The sequence below is a fragment of the Odocoileus virginianus genome, chromosome 12 (genome assembly GCF_023699985.2).
Source record: "Odocoileus virginianus isolate 20LAN1187 ecotype Illinois chromosome 12, Ovbor_1.2, whole genome shotgun sequence".
In the NCBI taxonomy this organism is placed as follows: domain Eukaryota; kingdom Metazoa; phylum Chordata; class Mammalia; order Artiodactyla; family Cervidae; genus Odocoileus; species Odocoileus virginianus.
This window is the reverse complement of record NC_069685.1, coordinates 37,404,853-37,424,953: the sequence shown is the minus strand read 5'-3', so window position 1 is coordinate 37,424,953 and position 20,101 is coordinate 37,404,853. Positions and strand designations below refer to the sequence as shown.

General features: G+C 44.6%; 1 protein-coding gene across 4 annotated transcripts in view; it reads left to right on the top strand.

The window, feature by feature from the left end:
- The window catches only part of FNIP2 (folliculin interacting protein 2), a 124,074-nt gene that overhangs the window by 1,808 nt on the left and 102,165 nt on the right, over positions 1-20,101 (top strand). The window contains exon 1 of one of the 4 annotated variants that reach the window (XM_070474926.1): positions 19,054-19,158. The exons of the other annotated variants lie outside the window; for them this stretch is intronic. The gene's annotated coding sequence lies outside the window, so the exon portion shown is untranslated. Of the gene's footprint in view, positions 1-19,053; positions 19,159-20,101 lie in introns of those variants that run through there. 4 annotated transcript variants of the gene reach the window in all.

The window sequence follows — 20,101 nt, the reverse complement described above, 5'->3', positions numbered from 1 at the left end:
TGCAATGGAGTGTATTTTGAACCAAAAAATACTGTGGCTATATTTAGGCCCTGGCCATATTAGGGAAACTGATTGTAACTTGGTGGGAACATTTTCAGTGTGGTGTTCTGACTTCCTGTCAGTGTCTAGTAAAGAACACAAAATTGGGCCAAGGACTGGTTATGGGTTTTGTCTTTGTTGACTGCTTTAGGGTTTTCTGTAAGTTTTGGAGGTAAATGTGTTGGAGAGAATTGGTGATCCCAGGACCCTTCAGCAGTGTGTCTTCACCTTGGAAAAGGTGAAGTAAAGACTCAGGAAGATGAGGGCAAATCAACCATGACACGCCACAGTGACCCGGGGCGCCCGGGCAAGTCTTTCCTCCTGCTTTCTCACCTGACTTGACTCTCAGATGCTGCGAAGCTGTCCTGGGAGAGCCTCCTGGAAAATGTCCCCCTCCTGCCCTGTATGAGATTTAACCAAATAGGAGCTGGCTTGTGCTTTCAGGGGAACGGGGACCTCAGACAGGGAATGAGCTGCCCGTGGGGGCTCTGTGGTGGTTTAGATTCCCAGAAGTTAAGGTGTAAAGCTTCCCTTAGAACTCTAGCACGCCTAATGTGACTTTAGTATTTTTCAGTGCGTTTAGATACTGGAGGTAACTTGTAGATCTTGAGAAGGAAAGGAAGATTCAGGTAGGCTTTGGGGGCAGTTTTGTAGCATAGATTGCTATATATTTGGGGAAAAACCTATGTAAAAATAAGGTCCAGTTTATATATATACTTTTTTTGGTTGTTTTAGAAGTTTTCTATATCTTCTTGCAGTGATGTACTTCCACTAGTTATTTTAAACTTTTCCCCACTCCTCCGAGGTTTTGCCCTGGATAATGCTCTATTAACCCTGGGCCTCGCCACGTCCCTGACTTGACAGCCGTCTTTATGTCCCTCCAGTTCTCTGGAATTTATTAGAGAGGAAGTTTGAGGACCAGGATAAGTAGCTTACCTTGCAGGTCTTTTTCAGATCTTTGTATTTCCTGGGGTTCCTCCTGCAAAGAATCATCACATTTGAGATTCCTTCTTAGTGTATTTCTTTGAGGTTCTTGACAGGAAGCCCTTTTCATAGCTCTGAGGAAAGAGCTTGCTAGGAAAACAGGAAAAGAATCAGAAGAGATTGAATTTATAAGTTTGAGAGAAGGAATTATGATTATGGTTTTTGTGAAGTGTAAACTCCATTTAAAGTTATAAAGTTGCATTATGGTCTTGAAATTTGAAAGAATTCTTTTTGCTTTCACTTTTAACTAATTCTCACACACACACACACACACACACGCACACTTTTGAATTTTTTCCAGAAGGATAAATTAGAACAAAATGAGGTTATGTGTCTGGCAGCTCAAATAAGAACTAGAATTGGGTTTCTGGTCGCCTTGCATCTCAGGTCAGCATGTTCATTTTAGGAACTTTTAAAAGCCAAGATGTGTCCACCAACTTCTTGCATGTCTGGTTCAAGTTTGAAATTTTATCTTTTTTAAAAAGTTTCTGGTAAATGAGTGGACCAGTTTCCGCCTCAGATGTGTATGCAAGATGGAGGTGGAAAAGATCATGAGTTATCCAGTGTCTTATTTGGGACCAGGTAGATGAAGTAAGCCTGTGTGTCGCCTGGGACACGAGGAGTCAAGAGAGCATCTCAGCTGCTGGGCCAGTGACTAAGTGCTGGGAAGAGACCCCACCCCCACACCCCTCCAGTCCTGAATATTTGAGGTCACATTGCCTAGTTCGGGCTAATCCACGTCTTCCATGTTTCAGTCACCTGCTCCAGGGTTAGTATAATTTAGTCCACTTATCGTTATCTGAGAGGGTCTGATGCTTAGCTCCTGGGTGTATGACTGAGCTCCACCTGTACAGACCAGGGTAGGACATCTAAGGACAGCAGATCCTACACCGACATGCATCAGCAGCAGAGAACCCACTGGAAACTGTAACAGGAAGATCATTCAGACGCTGATAAGGGGCACACTCTTGCGTTAAGTACCGCACTGAGGACACCCTGTTCTCATCCTCGCTGTGACTGAGGGCCTGGCCAGGAGTTGCCCTTCCCCTCTAGCAGGAGGGCTGCCCCCTGCCTGCCCACCAGCTCCCAGGACGCTAGCTAGCATCTAATGAGATTTTCCTGGGGTAAGGGAGGAAAATTCTGGAAAAAACACAGATAGCTCCACTACACCACATTTTTAATGATCTTAATAAGACACGTGACACATAAATCATGCAATTTGTCAGTACACCCACCCCACCACAATGCCTGGTTCTGAGCTGGGCCCTGGAGGGTGTTAAGAATTTGGGGTCAGAGTCCAGCTCTTACAGTGGGTTCTGTTCAGATCACTTGGAGGACCAGTCAAGGAGACCACCAGTTTCATCCTGCTTTGTTCCACCATGTGTGTGTAGAGACTCCCGTGTCTCTCTGTTTCTCTGGGCCTCAGTTTTTGTCATTTATAAGTAAGGTGATTGCACCCTTCCTGTGTAATAAGGTTGCAATAGGGAGGTAATATATTTGAAAATCTTGTGAAAAGAGTAAAATGCAGTACAGAACGATTTTAGGTATTACCAAGGGCCTCTTAACTCATGGAATTCAGTATCAGTCATACTGAGGCTTTACAAAAACTGAACTGTTTTTAAGAGGCTGATTTCTCCTTTACTTAGTTGAAATACTTGAGACAGAGCTGAAGCAACTTGTTATTACTTCTCTTTTTTACCTCGATGGTGTTGGTCATGAAACAGATTGAATTTTCAGAGTGCTAAGACCCTCATCAGACCTGGATAAAGGTGGCTGGGCGGTCAGGATTGGCTTTAGGAGTGTGGTGTGTTTTTCAGAATTATTTGCAGGTTTTTCCTATCAAGAATAAAATCTTATTTAAGTGGAAAGGAAAAATTTGTTAGGTGAAGTGATACAACTGGACAACGGATGGCACTCTGCAGCTGCCAAAGCTTTATTTTTTTACTCTCTCTGTGTACATATACATGTACATGTGTATTCATATGTGTACATGTATGTGTATGTGCACATACAAAAGCGTTCTCTGGAAGAAGTAAAAACGATGTAAACTTGTGAATGATAGTGAAGGTAGGTGTGGGACCACATACGTGGGAACAGGGTGAGTAGCCCTGCACCAGGATTTTAACAGCAGTGGTCAACCTGTGGGTGAAATTTTTATTTGATTCTTCTGTGTTTTATATTTGGTTGGTATTTTGGGTTTTGCTCTAATCCATTTGTGTTACTTTTGTGATTTAAGTTATATTAAATGTTAAGTAGACTCTGGAGTATTTTCCATTGTGAGGTAGTGATTAAGTGTAAGATTTGCCGAGAAACCCAATTTGGATAAAAAGTCTTTATAGATTTTCTCTTCTTTGCTAAAATAACTGGTAGTTCCTGTTACTAAGAGTAATATGCTGTGAATTTTAATGTACTTAATACCGAAGTTCTTGATGATCCTTAGGAGGGCAGTTTAATTGGTGAAGTTGATAATTGAAAGCAATATTCGTGTGCACAATTTCTACTAGTGGGGCAAGGTTCCTGCCTCCCCCAACCTCAGCCAGCATGGTGTCCACCAGGACTCAGGAGCTGCAGCCAGGTCCCCAGGTGATCACCTGGATCAAGAGAGATCTAACTAAGGTTTATTTGAAGTGTGTTTGGAAAAAGGTGACACAACTTTTTAGATTTGGGGGAAGCTTAAGTAAGTTTAAGGGGCTGGGATTGGATGTTTTTAAAGCTGAGAGACGTATTACAATTTTAAGTTCTGGATGTGAAATGGTTGTGTTACATGTTGTCATTTGACTTAGCAGGTGGTCTCGAGAGATGGGCTGGGCACGCGATGTTTTAAAGCACAGAGACGCGATGTTTTAAAGCACAGAGGGTAGAGATAAAGAGGGGCTGATTTCTGCCACCATGGATTTGGGTTGTGTTTCCCATGGTCTGCCCATCAGATCAGCCTGAGGAAGCCCCTACAGTTGTTTTTCCTTGGCAAAGGAAGTCATAAAAGATTGTCCTTGTGCTCCTGAAATGATCTGGCTGTTGGTGTGAACTCCTGGTGGGTGAATCTGATTTGAGAACTGGTGCTGTGCGATTTCCCCAGACACTGTTTTTCTTGGTGTGGGCACAAAAGAACACATGTTTTATCCTGATTGTCCAAGTCCCTTGCTGGCATGAACGATCAGGCCTGCACCATGAGATCACGTCCTTGGCTGTAAAAGTCAGTCTTTCCCTTTGTGGATAAGAGTGCTGAAATATCTGGTGAGTTCCTACTTACCAAGTATTCTTCTTATCTCAGGTTTGTGAAAAATGATTATTATGTAAAAGAGGAAAAACAGGATGGGCTTTTCCAGCTAACTGGGCATGTAATGGTGACTTCCCTCAACCCCACCCTGTCTGCAAGTGGAACATCCATGACTCACCACTCAGGCCACACAGACACTCTTTTGCAGCGTGCGCGGATGGGGGCAGGATGGGGGTGCTAGGGGATGGGCTGCTGTTCCTCTGTGTCCAGCCAGAAGTGTCCAGCTGCCTCTGTGATGGACTCCCGGGAAGGACAATGTGCCACCTCACACATCGTGCTGTTTTTCTTACTGCGCTTTATGTTTGTGCTGAAATAACACAATATATTAAGTGCAATAAATGCAGCCATTAACACTCTGATGTTTTAGGTATGTGTTAAATGGCAGGTGCTTTCTGTTACATAAGATTTCAGTATTAGCGTGAGTCTGGATCCCCCGCTATCATGTTTTTCTCTCTTTAACTATGTGCTTTTCATTCATAGATATGTTTGGAATATTTTTTCTAGTTATTTGTCCCTGAATCTTGCTTCATATGTAGATCATGCTCTGGACTTTACACCCACTGTTGTGTTATGAAGAGATAGGTGCCTGCTTTATGAAGATGATTTTATCACCACACTTAAGACATTTTCATCATCATGTAAGCGCACTTCTGTATTTGGGGTAATACACCTTTAAATCAGAGACCACTAGTGTCTGATTAGTCATGGATATCTACTTGAAAATGACCACCAGTTCATGTAGAGTGGTCACTGGGGGGAGTAGAAATTCATCCCCCAGAGCTGATGGGGGTTGAGGGGAAACCTGCGTATCTGGTGGAAACCTCAGCCTAATTTCTAGTGAGGATAGTTGTATGTTGGATATTAATAATGTAACCACGCATCCATCACATGTGGACAACCTGAGTAAACTGTGTGTTGATGATAGAAGGATTTTTCTAGGGAAATTGATAGTTTATTTGAATATACCCTAAGTTACATTGTGTAATCCAGCGGTCCCCAACCTTTTTGACACCAGGGATGGGATTCATAGAAGAGTTTTTTCCATGGACCAGGGGAGTAGGGAATGGTTTTGGGATGATTCAAGTGCATTACATTTATTGTGCACTTTATTATTATTACATTAGTTCAACTTCAGATCATTAGGCATTAGATCTGGGAGATTGCGGATATCAGTAATGGATATCAGTAGAAATGGAACATATACATGAATTTACTTGACAATTTAACACAGCCTTAGAAATATACTCACTTTAGAAGTATCTGGTTTTCCTCGATGAAGTGTTCTTGAGACCCTGTAATGCTAAATGCTACACTGCTGAGATTTACTTTCAAACAGTCACTGTTTCATTTTATTTATTTGTGACCTACTCTGACAAAAACGTGTGTGTTTAAATTTTGTATCCATGGAACTTTTCACAGAACATATTTTCATTTATTTTGATGGTTTAACAAACAGAAAACTAGCATTTGCTTACAAGTACGCATATGTCAGTTAGATGGAATTTGGATTTTTGCATTTCGCTGGTGAATTTTGCTCACTAAACTTTTTGTTCAGTTGTCATGGCAACTGTGTTCCTTCACAAGTTGGAGACAAGTTAGACATTAACCTGCATATTCCTCAGAGATGAAACAGGTGTTGATTTAGGATGTGTTAGGAAGAAGCAGCAAAATCACCAGTCTAATCAGTTCTGCCTTTAACACCTTACACTTAAACTTCAGATTGCCAACCATCTTACCCTGGTGTACCCAGAAAATTGAGCGTTTTCTTCCGTCTTATGGTTGAAACCTTTGGAGTAATGGGAAGAGATTAGTGTGTTTGATTTCATCTAGCTCTTATTTGACTATCCTCATTTACTCAAGTTCTCTTCTAAGGATTGAGAAATAGTAACAAAAATATCATTTAGCCAATTTAAGCATACATTTGAGTAATTGAATGAAACAAGAAAACATCCATGTTGTGGTTAGATATGGGAATTCTTCTAATCCTAGCCCTCCTGCCCCAGCTGTAGTGCTTAGTGCAGGGCTTGGCAGGAAGTTGTACTTAAATGCTTGTTAGAGGAATGAATGAAGGAATGGATGAGACTTTTGCAAACAGACAATTCTTAAAGATTCTCTGGTATTTCAGAACCTGATCTCTTGATACACTGTTTTTTTCTTGATGTGTCTGATATGCGTTGTGTCATTTGTCAAAGGAATCTTGTTATAGACAATGCAGTTTCCTTCTTTCCATTAATATGAATGAATTCTTTTTCTGATATAAAAATAATGAGGTAAATACTCTAAAGGGACGTGCCCTCTCCTTAAAAAACAAAGAAACATAAAATAGACACTTAAGGGACTTCAGTGGTGGCGCAGTGGTAGAGAATCTGCCTGCCAATGCAAGAGGCATGGGTTTGATCCTGGATCTGGGAAGATCCCACCTGCCACGGAGCAACTAAGCTTATGCACCACAACTACTGAGCCTGCACTCTAGAGCCCAGGCAGCGCTGCTGAGCCCATGTACCACAACTACTGGAGCCTGTGTGCCCTGGAGCCCATGCACCACAGCAAGAGAAGCCTTGACAATGAGAAGCCCACACACTGCAGCCAGAGTGTAGCCCCCACTCACCACAACTAGAGAAAGTCCGTGTAGCAACGAAGACCCAGTGCAGCCAAAACTAAAAATGAATAAAATGATCAAAATGACACTTAAGTAATATACCTGATCAGTTGTGAAACTCCATAGCTGTTGAAAGCAGCCTATAGGAAAAGTATTTAATAGTATCTGTAAACCTCTGAAATTACTAGCAAACTGTGCTATAAAACTGTTTTATGCTATTTAGCATTATTAAATTTTTGTGTGGCTTGGTGAGACTGAAATATGTTATAGAATGAAATTAGCTAAGTGGCTCTTTCAAACAAGATACAGCACGTGTGCTCAGTCACTTCACTTGTGTCTGACTCTTTGTGAACCTATGGACTATAGCCCACTGGGACCCTCTGTCCCTGGGATTATCCAGGCAAAAATACTGGAGTGGGTTGCCATGCCCTCCTCCATGGGGTCTCCCCAACCCAGGGATGGAACCTGAGTCTCCTGTGTCTTCTGCATTGCAGGTGGATTCTTTACCACTGAGCCACTGGGGAACTTAATTCTAAAAACACTGTTGGTATTCTAAATCCTCAGAGATGGGGTTTGCAGGCTGCAGGAAGTAAGTGCTTTAGAAAAAAAAGATGGCATCTTCTTTGCATTCCATGCGTGATGTTTTCAACTGAAAAACTCATTTAAAATGGGTTTATAAACCCGGCGTGCCCTTTAGGAGGAGGTGGCCTGGACTGATGTGTCATTGGCGATGGCCTCGGTGAGTGGGGAGGGAAGCCACGAGCAAACACTTCCCTGGCTTAGCAGGCAGTGCTGTTTGCTTTAGGCTGGGGCACTGGTTGCCAGGGCCGCAGGAGCCCACAGAGGGCCAGGAAAGCTGCCTGGTCCCTTCCGTCTGTGCGGGGCCATGTGGAGACCCTAGGAACACCCTGACCTGGAACACTGCATGCCACTCAGTGCCACACGCTCCTGAGAAACAGCGCACAGATTAAATTACGATTGTGTCCAAGGTTAAGTTTTAAATGCACCTGATTAAAAATCAAACAGTATAAAATGGTATACGTTGAAATACAAGCTTCTCACGTCACACCCCTAATCTCTCTTTCCAGAGGCTGCCCTTTTTATTTGTGGCTGTGCTGGGTGTTCGTTGCTGCATGGGCTTTCTCTAGTTGTAGCAAGCGGGGGCTACTCTTCTTGTAGTGCATGGGCTTCTCATTGTGGTGACTTTCCTTGTTGCAGAGCGCGGGCTCCAGAGTGCTCCGGATGCAGTATTGCAGCACCTGGGCTCAGTGTGTGCGGATTCCGGGGCTCTAGTGGCACAGGCTCAGTAGCTGTGGCGCGTGGGCTTAGTTGATCTTTGGCATGCGGAATCTTCCCAGACCAGGAATCACACCCCTGTCTCCTACACTGGCAGATGGATTCTTTACCACTGAGCCACCAGGGAAGTCCAGGCTACCCTTAAATACCAGTTTCTTTTAGTTTATCCTTCTGGAAATATTCTGTGCAGACACAAGAAAAAACATCACCTTTCATTCACAGAAATGGTAGTTGCTATACACACCATCCAGCATGTTGCTAATACCTTCCTAGTTTCTGCTGACTGAATGCACATAGAAGACTTTATTTAACCCAGTGGTTCTCCAGTCTGGCTGGACATTACAGGGCCCCAGAAAGATTTAAATGCCCAGATCATTCTCCGAGATTCCAATTTCATTAACCCTTGTTGTCTATGGTCTGTCTTTATGAACACCCTACTTCGGTACTTTTAGTGTGCGGTCAAGTACACAGCCCTCTATTGATGAATGTTTAGATTTGTTTTCAGTCTGAAACAGTTAGAGATGGTGAACGTCCTGGTCAGAAGATGTTTATGCAGAAGCTCAAGTATCTTTCTAGGGTTAGGATCCAGGGTGGAATTTCTGCCAAATCACTCTCCGGAGATGCTGCACCTGCCTACGCTCCTAGCCGTGTGACTGTGTTAACACTCTAGTGGCTGTCTAGTGAAGGTGATTGAAAGTGCCATGAAGAACCCATGCCCGTAGGTGGACTGTACCTCCTACCTGGGAGTTATTGACCCCCTGTCTAGCTTGTACTTTGGGGCCCGAATGATTTAAAAGAAAAATGTTCTCTGCATGAAGGTGTTAAAAAGAAAAACCAAAAAAACACTTTAGTACCTGGAGATGTTCTTTAAGCATGATTCTTATAATGATAAAAATCTAAAAGAATTATGATAGTTGTCTAACAGCTGGAAAGTAGCTAAATTGTGATGTTAGTTTCATAGGATATTATATGATGATTAAATGATTATGGGGACTTTATTAATATAATTAAGTGTTTTAATACAATATATAAAATATATTAATGCATATTTAATATATCAACAAATACATAAAATACTAAATATATATCATGTTGATTATAACACATGCTACAAAACATACATAAATACTAATATATAAATACACATATAAAATGTTATAATTAATAACATAATGTTATTATAATAAAATATTAGATATGGTAAATAAAAATCTTAAAATCAATTGGTTCCTACAATATGAATATATTAGTAAAATACGTAAATGTATGACCAAGGACTAGAAGAAAAACAAAAATACAAGAGTTGATGTGATGGGGTAATGACCTTGTAGGTAAATATTCTTTTTAAAAAATTTCTTTACTGTTATAAAATAGTAAATAACAGTAAATAAAAATTGGGCAGTAAATAAAAATTAAGAAAAATTCTTTTATAATGAAAATAGCCACCTCTGGTTTTAAAAACACGTTTTCGCATTCTAAACCTCATTAACTGTGGTGTAAGTGGTGTGTCTGCAGTCTTTAAGATGCCTGTAAGCAGCTGCGTCTCGGGAGTGTTGGAGGAGCCCCCAGTGTCTGTGGAGGGGGGACCATTTCCTGTGCGCTAGGCACCGCGCTGCCTGGTCTTCGCTTACATCCTCTTGCAGTTACCCTTTGGCGGTGGGTGTTTTATTAGCTAATTTGTCGATATAAAGTTGTAATAATTTACAGATAAAAACCTGGGCTTGCTGGAGATCAGTGTCTGGTTAACTAGTGGCCCTGGGAATTTAAAACCCGATTCAGTACATGGTCTGTATTCCTTCTCTACAGGTTGACATTTGAAGTTCCTAAGAGGTTTATAAGGAAGTGTGAGGTCTAATGTTTCTAGGGAGCTTCCCCTTTAACTGTGCAATGGTAGATTCCAAGTTTAAAAGCTAACCGGTGGTGCAAAGCAGTTAGTAGATCAGGACCAAGTGTACTGTCCTCTTCAGATGGCAGGAAGGACTGAGAGCTCTGTAGTCTGGCTGCTTAGAGGCGGCTTCACCCAGGAGTTACAACCTGAGGGGTAGGACTCAGGGCTGGAGAGGCTGAAGGTGTGTTCCTGGGTTAGTGAATGGACCAGATTCTTTGATGTTAGAGTTCTTCTGGGAGGCAGGATCCCCTGGCCAGAATGTGCAAGGCCTTGCAAGCGTTATACACATGTTCAGCTTTAAATTTCAGTGGCCCCAAAGAATAAGTGGAGGTCCTCAATCTGTACTTGGAGGGTTAATAGAAAGAGTAGGGAATCCGTTGTGGATTTGTATTCTTGAGTTCAAAGCCAGCTCCCCCCACTTATATCGTAGGGCACACCTGTCTTGGTTTTTTCTTCAGTAAAATGAATGTAAAATGGCTTTTCTTGCAAGGTCCCGAGGACTCGAGTGCACATCAGTTAACACCCGCTGCACAGCACTTAGCACCTGTCAGGCCTTCCGTTCACAGCAGGTCTTGTCACTCTCAGAGTCCAGTGTTTTTGTCTTCTTCTGCTTCCAGCTCCTCCAGCGTCTTCCCTGTGTTAATCCCGACTCTGGGTGATGTCCAGACTGTGGAGAAGTGGCAGGTGGCTTGTCTTCATCAGGAGGTGGTGTTCCTTCCCCCAAAGCACTGGGGAGCCACTGCAGGTGTGAGCATGGGTGGGCGAAGCAGTGTAGCACAAATACTTTTGCTTAAATTTTGGTGCCGGGTCCAGATCAGGGCATTTTTACTGTGTGTGATATTCCTTAGTCTCCCCTGCATCCGCAACCCCAGGCGTCTCATCTCTGAAGGGAAGAACAAAATGGATACAAGCCGGGAATGTCACGGTTCCCCTTTCTGGTTCCCCTCCTAGCTCGTGGCAGAATCCATACGTGTAGGGAGTTCACTGGTCTCTTTTTTTAAACTGTTAAGAATCTGTTACTCGCATTTTTTTTTTTTAAGATTTGTTTGGTTATTTCTGGCTTCACTTGGGTCTTCGTTGTTTCTCCTAGGCTTTCTGTAGTTGCAGTGACCAGTGACCGGGGACTGCTCTGTTTGGTGTGTGGGCTTCTCACTGGTGGCTCCTTTGTTGAGGAGGAGCGTGGGCTTCAGGGTGCGTGGGCTTCGTTGCCCCACGGTATGTGGGATCTTTGTGGACCAAGGATCACACCCATGTCCTGTATACTGGCAGGCGGATTCTTAACCACAAGACAATCGGAGCCACACTGTCCCCCATTTAAAGTAAAGATTTTTTTAAGAGCAGTTTTAGGTTTACAGTAAAACTGAGAGGAAGGTCCAGAGGTTTCCCCTTTACCCTAGTGGTACTTTATTTTTTCCCCAAGGGCCAACCTACCTCCACACACCGTCATCACAAAGCCCTTAGTTAACTTTCAGGTTCATTCTTGGTGTTGTATGCTCTGTGAGTTTGGACAAATGTGTAATGACACGTTTCCATCGTTGTAACATCATACAGGGTATTTTCGTGGTCTTAAAATCCCCTGTGCTCTGCCTGCTCCTCTCCTCTCCCACCCCCAGGTATCTCTTTTCATAGCCCAGGAGTTCCTTTTTTTTCTCTAAGTGGTTTTCCAAGTTTTGTGAAGAGCTGAACAGTTTCCTGAAATTACAGACCTGTGCCAAGGAGAGGAGATTTTTACAAATAGAAAAGGGGGTGGACAAGGGGAAAGAGAGAGGAATTTGTCTCACAAACTAGACGAAGGGAAAGCTTCCAGCTGTCTATAATCTCACCTAACTGAAGTGCTAAGTACTGACCCTAATTGCAGTGGTGGTGGAGGTGGTGGGGATCTTAGTTTCAAAAACCCGCGCCCTCTGCCTCCTCCAGCTGACACTGTTACAGGCTACTGGTGCCTGGAGATGCAGCCCACCCACAGCACACAGCCTGCTCAGCATCCTTTCTTCCTTCGTCCAAGCCACCTCCTTCTCACCCAGGTGGTGCTGGACTTTGGTCTCACAGCTGATGACCGCCCGCCGCTCTGATTGCTGCAGCGAGGATGGAGTTTACAGCCGACCATGAAAGTCAATATTGTGTTTAACACATCAGTAGCCACGTGAGTTGTCCGAAGCTTGCCTTGACTGCTAGCATGCTTGGTAGCTGTTTTAACAGCAAGGTTCTTACATTGAAATGAGCACTGGATTATCAGGATTGTCATGGCCCAATCAGCAGACTGTGGTAGGTAGCATCCTGGAGGGAAGTCTTGCCGTCAGTCCTGTGTTAGACCCCCGCTCTCTCCCCATGTTTTAGAAACCTTTGTGTGCAGAGCCCTTGGGCTCCAGGAACCAGAGTTACTTTTGGGGGCAGGGTGGTGGTGCACAGTTATCCTTGAGGATAAAATAATAGGATTGCTCCTCTCCATCTGAACGAATCCAAAGTATTGTTAAACTGTCAGTTATCACCCCTCTGCTCAGAAGACTCACCTTTTCTTCTCATCCTAGAAATATTTGAGCTGTGGGACCTTGACCACCTCTGCCTTGAGCACTGGGACAAGCAGGCTTTGTAGTTTTTTTTTTTTTTTTGGCTGGCTGACATTCTCAGTGAGGGTCTTTCCTCACCATCAGATTAATTCCCACGTGGCCTTTTGGGGTCAGAGGAAGAGGTCGCTGACCTACATTGGTTTAGGCTCTGAGATCCGCACAGCTGAGTTTCTCCATCAGCTCCTGTGCAGTTCCAAGCCCGGCCCAGTCCAGCTTCCCAGGATTTAAGGCTGAGATCAGGCATCAAAGTTTGCAAGTAATTATGGGCTTATCTGTCTTGCACTGCGTTCTCTGCACGTAGTTTCCAGGGGGACCTGACTGGTATGCATGGAGGAATGTGCTTGAGGCATGTTTCAGAGGAAAAGGGAGACGATGTGAAAGGGACAGGGAATTGTCAACTAAGAGTAAGTAATTCCTAAAAAGGAGTAATATATAACATTACGTGTAGGGCTTGAGCTTAAGTAACTCGGGCGAATGGTAGCATAATTAATGCAAGCGAAGAAATGACTTGAAAAAAGGAATGTGTATGTTTGTTTTTGCACATGAACTTGAGGTACAGCTAAATACCCCAGTCACGGCGCTCAGGAGACAGTGATTGTCAGGGGATATTTTAGGCCAGTATTTGCCAAAATGGCCTAGGAAATCTACATCTCTCTCAAGACTTTTCTTCTTTTTTTGTAATTAAAAACATTGAGGAACTTCCCTTGTGATCCTGTAGTTAAGGCTCCATGCTTCCATTGCAAGAGGTGTGGGTTCAATCCCTGATCCAGGAACTAGGATCCCACATGCCTCATGGCCAAAAAATTAAAAAGCTGTGAAAAAAATTAAGATATAGTTGATACATAGCATTTTATTAGTTTCAGGTGTATATCGTGATTTAATATTTATGAATATTGTGAGGCAATTGCTGTAAGTGCAGTTAACATCCGTCAGCTCATGTAGTCACAAAAATGTTTTTTTCTTATCATGAGAACTTATAAGACCTATTTTCTTAGCAACTTTCAAATATGTAATACAGCATGTACTGTAGTGCCATGCTACGTCATAAGACTTTTCTCTTTCTAGTCCCTCGCTCAAAATGACTTTTGTCCAAATTCTGTTTGCTCTTCCCGACCCAGTTCAAATGCTTCCTTGACAGTTTTGTTGAGCCCCAAGTGGGCACACCCCTCCCCCTAGCCCCTGCACTTACTGTTTCATTGTTTGGTCTTTATGCCACTGACAACATTCTACCGGCTGGTTTTCTAATTAACCAGACATGACCAGATTATACCTTGCGTGCAGGGAACATCATATGTCCCTGTAGCACACAGCACAGAACTGAGGACGCTGATTGGAGCTCAGTCAGTGTTTAAATATACTTAGTCAAGCCTGGCTTTTTTTAGCTAGTATTACTACTTAGAGGAATATAAATTTATGAGCCATTCTATGGAAGTTCCTTTCTGTGCATAAACTTGCCTCTTTAAAGCTTTTAAGGACATCTCCCCGTGCTTCCCCTGCAGAATTTAACCAGTAAGCGCGTTTATCCTGTCTGTGTCTGTGTTTACCCCCTTCTCTTCTTTCTTTCCAGTTACAGGGTTATTTAATTTTTCTTCAACCTTAGAGACTCTTTTCTATTGATCATTTTATCTTTTTCTATACTAGTTCCAGCTTAGATTTCTGAGGTTCATTGCCAAGAAATGTATGATGTATTCTCTTAAGAAGATACTGTTTTTTGAGAGCTTGGGTTTGTCATCAGAATAGCTTGAACGCCATCATTCCCTAAACTGACCAGACCTTTGCTTAAACTGAAACTCATTTACTTACCTGATGTTCAGAGAACCTGAAAGAGCTTAGTGTGTGTTCCCTTTAGTTGGACATTTTCAGCAGGAAAATGTCTAGTGCTGTCGACACTTGGCCCTGTCCCTGGCTGTCTCTCTGTAGATCACCATGAAGAGGTTGAGTTCACTCTCCACCCATCACTGAAAAGGCCACACTGTTTACACTTCTCCTTCCAGAGAAATGTTTGCTTATCCCTACTTCTGTTTTCTGGTCCTAATCCAGATTTCTGTTCAAGATAAATATTCTACTGGCTTCACGCTGTTTTATCTTCGTTAAAAAACGAGTGACCAGATATCTGCAGTCCATAGGGTGAAAATGTTAATGGTGATTCAGACTCGGATGAATAAATGAATGCTTGTTTTGGTTTCTCATGTCATAATTTAAAAAAAGAAGCCACCTAAGTTTACTTGTGCATGAATGACGTACACTTACAACTTCAGGGGGCTCTCAGATGTCCGTTCCTCCCATTTGAATTTTGTGGATGTCAGTTTTGAGATAAGTGGGCTGACTAGGACTTGAGAGTTATGTATTTCACCCAAAAATTGTGGCTGCTTTCTTATGGTGTTGAGAGTTAACAGTGGTTTTTAAGTTTTTTAATAATTTTAAATTTATAATTGAAGGATAATTGCTTTATAATATTGTGTTGGTTTCTGCCATCCATTAACATGAGTCAGTCACAGGTATACATATGTCCCCTCCCTCTTGAAGCTTCCTCCCACCTCCCACCCCATCCCACCTCTCCTGGTTGTCACAGAGCACCGGATTTCAGCTTCCTGAGTTATACAGCAAATTCCCTCTGGTTATTTATTTGGTAATGTTGTTTTAATTTCCCAAAGAACATAGCTTAGTTTGGGAGGAAGCTCCAATAGTCACCTTCAGCAGCCTTTATTCCATGAGAGTACTGCCCCCTATCTCCTAATGACAAGTTACCCAGCATCAGAGGAGTTGCAGTTTTGATCTTCAGGGCTTCACTTCTCCTTTTGACTTTTTGTGGTTTCCTCCTTCTAATGCTATATCCTTAATTTGCCACATTAATTAACTCAGATGAGGTGATTTCTTAGTGGGGAGTGGGGGCAGGAGGCCCGAGGGGGAAAGATTATTTTCTGAGTACTGCTTCTCAAGGCCCTAAGGTCGCTTTTATCCTCATCTGTGATTTGATCTATGCACCTGAGGCAGAGGCACCTGCGGGTCCAGATGCCTAGGGGCGGGAGCCTGTTGGGAATTGGAGCAGCTTGTGCTTCGATAATGTTGAGGAAGTCCGCCATGAGGTCCTGTTAATGGAATCATCTCTCCTTGGCAAAGACTAAGAAAGACATGTTTAGCCCAGGAAATGTAGTGGTGATGGTTTCAGAATAGTAGCAGGCCACGCTGGAGGGTTAGGATACTGCAGTTAGGAATCACATCGAGACATAAACTGGTTTCCTTCATGAATTTCCTTTCTAAAAGTCATGCTGAGAGAGAGGCGAGTATTGGTTAAATGTGCTGTTGCCTGTTGAAGATCAGTGTTTCAGAGAAAGTATCATTGATGGTGGACTTAATTGTAATAGTTCACATCTACATGGATTTTATTTTCCAAAGTGGTCACAGGAATTTCACAAAACAGGACATGGGTCCCCTGGACTAGGAGGTAGGTGCCTGTGCAGGGTGAGCCTGGTTGGGGACACTGATCTCCAGGCTCCTGCATCATGCCACGGCCAGTTTTTATCCCAAGACTGGCCAGGTCCCTTGTTTTTTTTTAATTTTTATTTTATAGTGGAGTGTAGTTAATGTACAATACTGTGTTAGTTTCAGGCGTACAGCAAAGTGATTCAGTTTCATATATATGTGTATCTATTCCTTCCCAGATTGTTTTCCATTACAGGTTTTTATAGACTATTGAGTGGAGTTCTTTGTGTTATATAGTAGGTCCTTGTTGATAAACTATTTTAGGTATAGTAGTGTGTATATAGTCATTCCAGACTCCTAATTTGTCCCTCCCCCACTTCCCCTCTGGTAACATAAGATTGTTTCCTATGTCTGTGAGCCTGTTTCTGTTCTGTAAATCAGTTCACTTGTATCATTTCTTTAAATTCGAAGGTAAGCGGTATCACATGATGTTTGTCTTTCTCTGACTTTGTATGATCATCTGTAGGTCCACCTGTGTCACAAATGGCATTATCTCATCCTTCTTATGGCTGAGCAATATTCCATAGTGTATATGTACCATATCTTCTTTATCCAGTCCTCTGTTGATAGACGTTTAGGTTATTACCATGTTTTGGCTATTTTGGTGCATGTATGTTTTTGAATTTTGATTTTCTCTGGATATATGCCCAGGAGTAGGATTAGAGGTGGGAATAGACGGTAGATCTGTTTTTAATTTTTTAAGGAACTTGCGCACTGTCCTCCACAGTGGCTGCACCAAGTTACATTCCCACCAGCAGTGTAGGAGGGTTCCCTCTTCTCCACACCCTCTCCAGCATTTGTTTGTGGCAGTTGCCTTGCTTTGCACTTGTTAAAAATTGTTATGAATTTGTAACTAAAATGCGTCTTCTGTTTTTTAATTATCTTGAATAGGTATTCTTTTGTGTATCCTTCAACAGTATGACGTGTGCTCTTTTCTGGTATTGAGGTGCTCCAAGCTGTCAACTGCGACTCTTCGGATTCAGGCCTAGACTTCTGGGTGTGGCTGGGCTGGTCCCGCTTCTCCTCGCTGTCCCCCTGCCCCCACCCTTCCTACCCCAGTCAGAGTGAACCTGTCTCGGTTCCTCCAGCACTTTCGAGCGTTCTCTTTGCGAAGCTCTCCGTGGGCGGACCTGGCCGCTTGCCTCTGCCTTTCAGCTGCGGGCTCCGGCGCAGTGCAGGGCAGGGGCGGCTGTGGGCTCGCAGCCCGACTTCGGCTCTGTGGCTCCGACGCCGTGGCCTCCACATGGCTGCGTGGTCTTGGGTGCTGTCCTGAGCCTTGCTGTGCTGGGCTGCTGTCTCCTTGCTGACCTGGTGGGACCAGCACGACCGCTTCGTGGCGCGGCCATGAGGCTCCGATGGGGCTGCCCTTGCAGAGTGAGGGCCGCGCCTGGTCCCTGGTAAGTGCTCTGACCCCCACCCGCCACCTGCACAGCCGGCCACGTCGTGCCCGCACCGCGCTCAGCACCCCATCCCGCTGGGGTGTGGTTTCCTGTGCCAGATTCTGCCGTGACCCCGCGGCGTCGAGGGGAGATGCTGCGCCCGTGGGCGGTTCATGCTCTTTATGGGGCGGTGGGGGGCGGGTGTACATTCGTAGGCCCTCAGGAAATCAATAAATAAGCAACAGCCCTGTCTGTTTAATGCCTTTGACCTCAGCTTTCCTTCCCTTTTGTGAAGATCGTCTTAGCATTTACTGGTAGCTTTGGATGAGGAGAGGAATGATAGAAAAGACCAGCTCCTGGTTGGGCCTGGGATTCTTTGGGAGCTTCTGGGCTTGGGACTTTGCTCTCTTGGGCCCCTGCTCCCTGAGGAAGAGGCGGTGCACAAGGACAGGCCTCCGGGAGAGGAGCTGTGTCCTTGAAGCTAAGGTTTACAGTGGGGTCTGAGAGAAGCCCCAGGGCTGGGTGTCCCCTCATGGGGTTGGAGGGCCGCCCCGTCCAACTTGCAGGGTTTCCCGCTTTCAGCTTCATCGGCTGTCGGGTGCTCGTGTAGCCTGGAAGCCACTTGACTTCAGTCAGCAGTGAGAGCAATGCAGAGGGAAAGCTTGTGCAAGAAGGAGAAGAGTTTCTGGATGGAAGTAATGGGAGAGATGCGTTTTCAGCTCCGGGGGTGGTGATGGTTTGCCCTGGCAGCCCCACTGGTGCTTTCAGTGCACAGAGAGCCTTTCTTGGGGGGAGGCAGGGGCTCGCTGGGCTGCCGTGATTCCTTTGTTCAAGGCCGTTGGAGGTCTGGCCCGTGATTAATTGCTGTAAAGTATGTTGGATCTTCCAGGCTCAGTGGTGAACAGCAAAGACTGACTCCAGACAGTGCTTCCAGGGCAGTCACGTGGAGGACAGGTCCACCTCTGAGCTCGCTCTAGCCTTCCTCCACCTGCTCTGCCCTGGTGGAGCGGTGGTAATAATCAGCTTTAGCAGTGGGCCATGCCTTCCACTCTTCTGTGGAGGCATCCGGTGTGTGTGCACTGCTTACAGTGTTCATATGGGGGCCTGGTTCTTTCCAAAGAAAACAAGGTGGGATGTGTAGCAGTCATGGGAGCTTCTGTGTGTGTGTGTGTGTGTGAGAGAGAGAGAGAGAGAAACAGCAGGCTCTTACCACTCAGAAGTCATTTTCACATAGTTAAGATGTTAAAGATGCTATTCTGTTATGAAAAACAGCTAGTTCATGTGTTTATCAGAATAATGGGTATATCCTAGGGTGACCTGGGTTTTGTAGGATGGCCAGGTGCCTTGACTACCCCGTATGATGATGATGCCTCTGTGTGTGTTCCGAACTCTAATTAAAAGTTAACTCGGGAGCAAGCTTCACATCTGCACCTCGCCTTCCGTATTTCAGGTACAGTGAACGGTTAGAGCACAGGCGTGAATGAGGTACATCCTGCTCTCAAGCTCTTTAGTCCATGGAGGTTTATTCCGCAGGTTCTGTTGTAACAGATGTAACAGGAATTCACATTGTGCCAGAGAGCAGAGGCTGGGGCCTCACAGAAGCACCCGATAAACAACCCTCACATGACCCAAGGTCTCTAAGCTTGGTAGGTTCCTTCATTTTCAAGTGGTTTTTTCTTTTTAGCACTTTTGTAGGTTTTCTATATTTCCATTTGGAGAGTTAGATACTGAGTATATATAAGTCATTTTGATGCTTGAGCTCATAATTTTTAAATTTTTGTTGTCCTTCCATCTTATCTGCGGATGATTGTCTAAAAGTAAAAGTCGAGTTCTCATGATTTGAATGCGTTCACTATGGAGACTTGACTTGGGGTTGGACGGCGTGGGGATGAGCATTAGGTGGGCCAAGGCAGTGGACTGGGACATAGCATTTTCTGCAGGACTTCGCGGTTTCTCCCTAGCCCCTCAGACTGCGTTGCTTCCAGTCCTCTTGCTAACCTCGTTTTACTTTTTAGGACCCCCAGATACCCCAGGCTTCAGATGTTTCTTTTGCATTGAGAGCCTGTAAGGAGCTCTTGCGTTGGTATGTTTGCGATATGAGGAATTTTGCTAGTTGTAGCCCGTGACAATTCAGATGCAGGAAATGCTTTTGGAAGGTCACTGCCTCCCGTGGGTTCACGGGGCAGCAGGCCTCCCAGCCCACCTGGCACATGACCTCAGTAGTGACCTTTGCACTCTGTGCCACACGCCCCCACCCCACGCTATGTGGAGTGCAGGCTGCCAATGTCTGTCACCTCCCTTCTCTCTGGTGCCTTCCACAGAAGCGCTGCCCGTGATGAAAGCTGTGTGTGGGTGGGTGGGGGGCTTTGATGGGGTCTGAGCCAGTGACAGCAGACACCGAGACCCAGACAGCAGGGCCTGCCAGTCTTTTCCTTCCAGTAGAGGAGGCACAGGTGAGTGTGGGCTGGGCTCTGGTTAACAAGTGTTCGCCCCGCACCTGGCTCGTCTCGGGGACACGTGGAGGACTGAGACGCGAGCTGCCCCTGGAGCTTGTGGGGAGCAGAGGGGGTGGCCGTGGAGACCACAGCG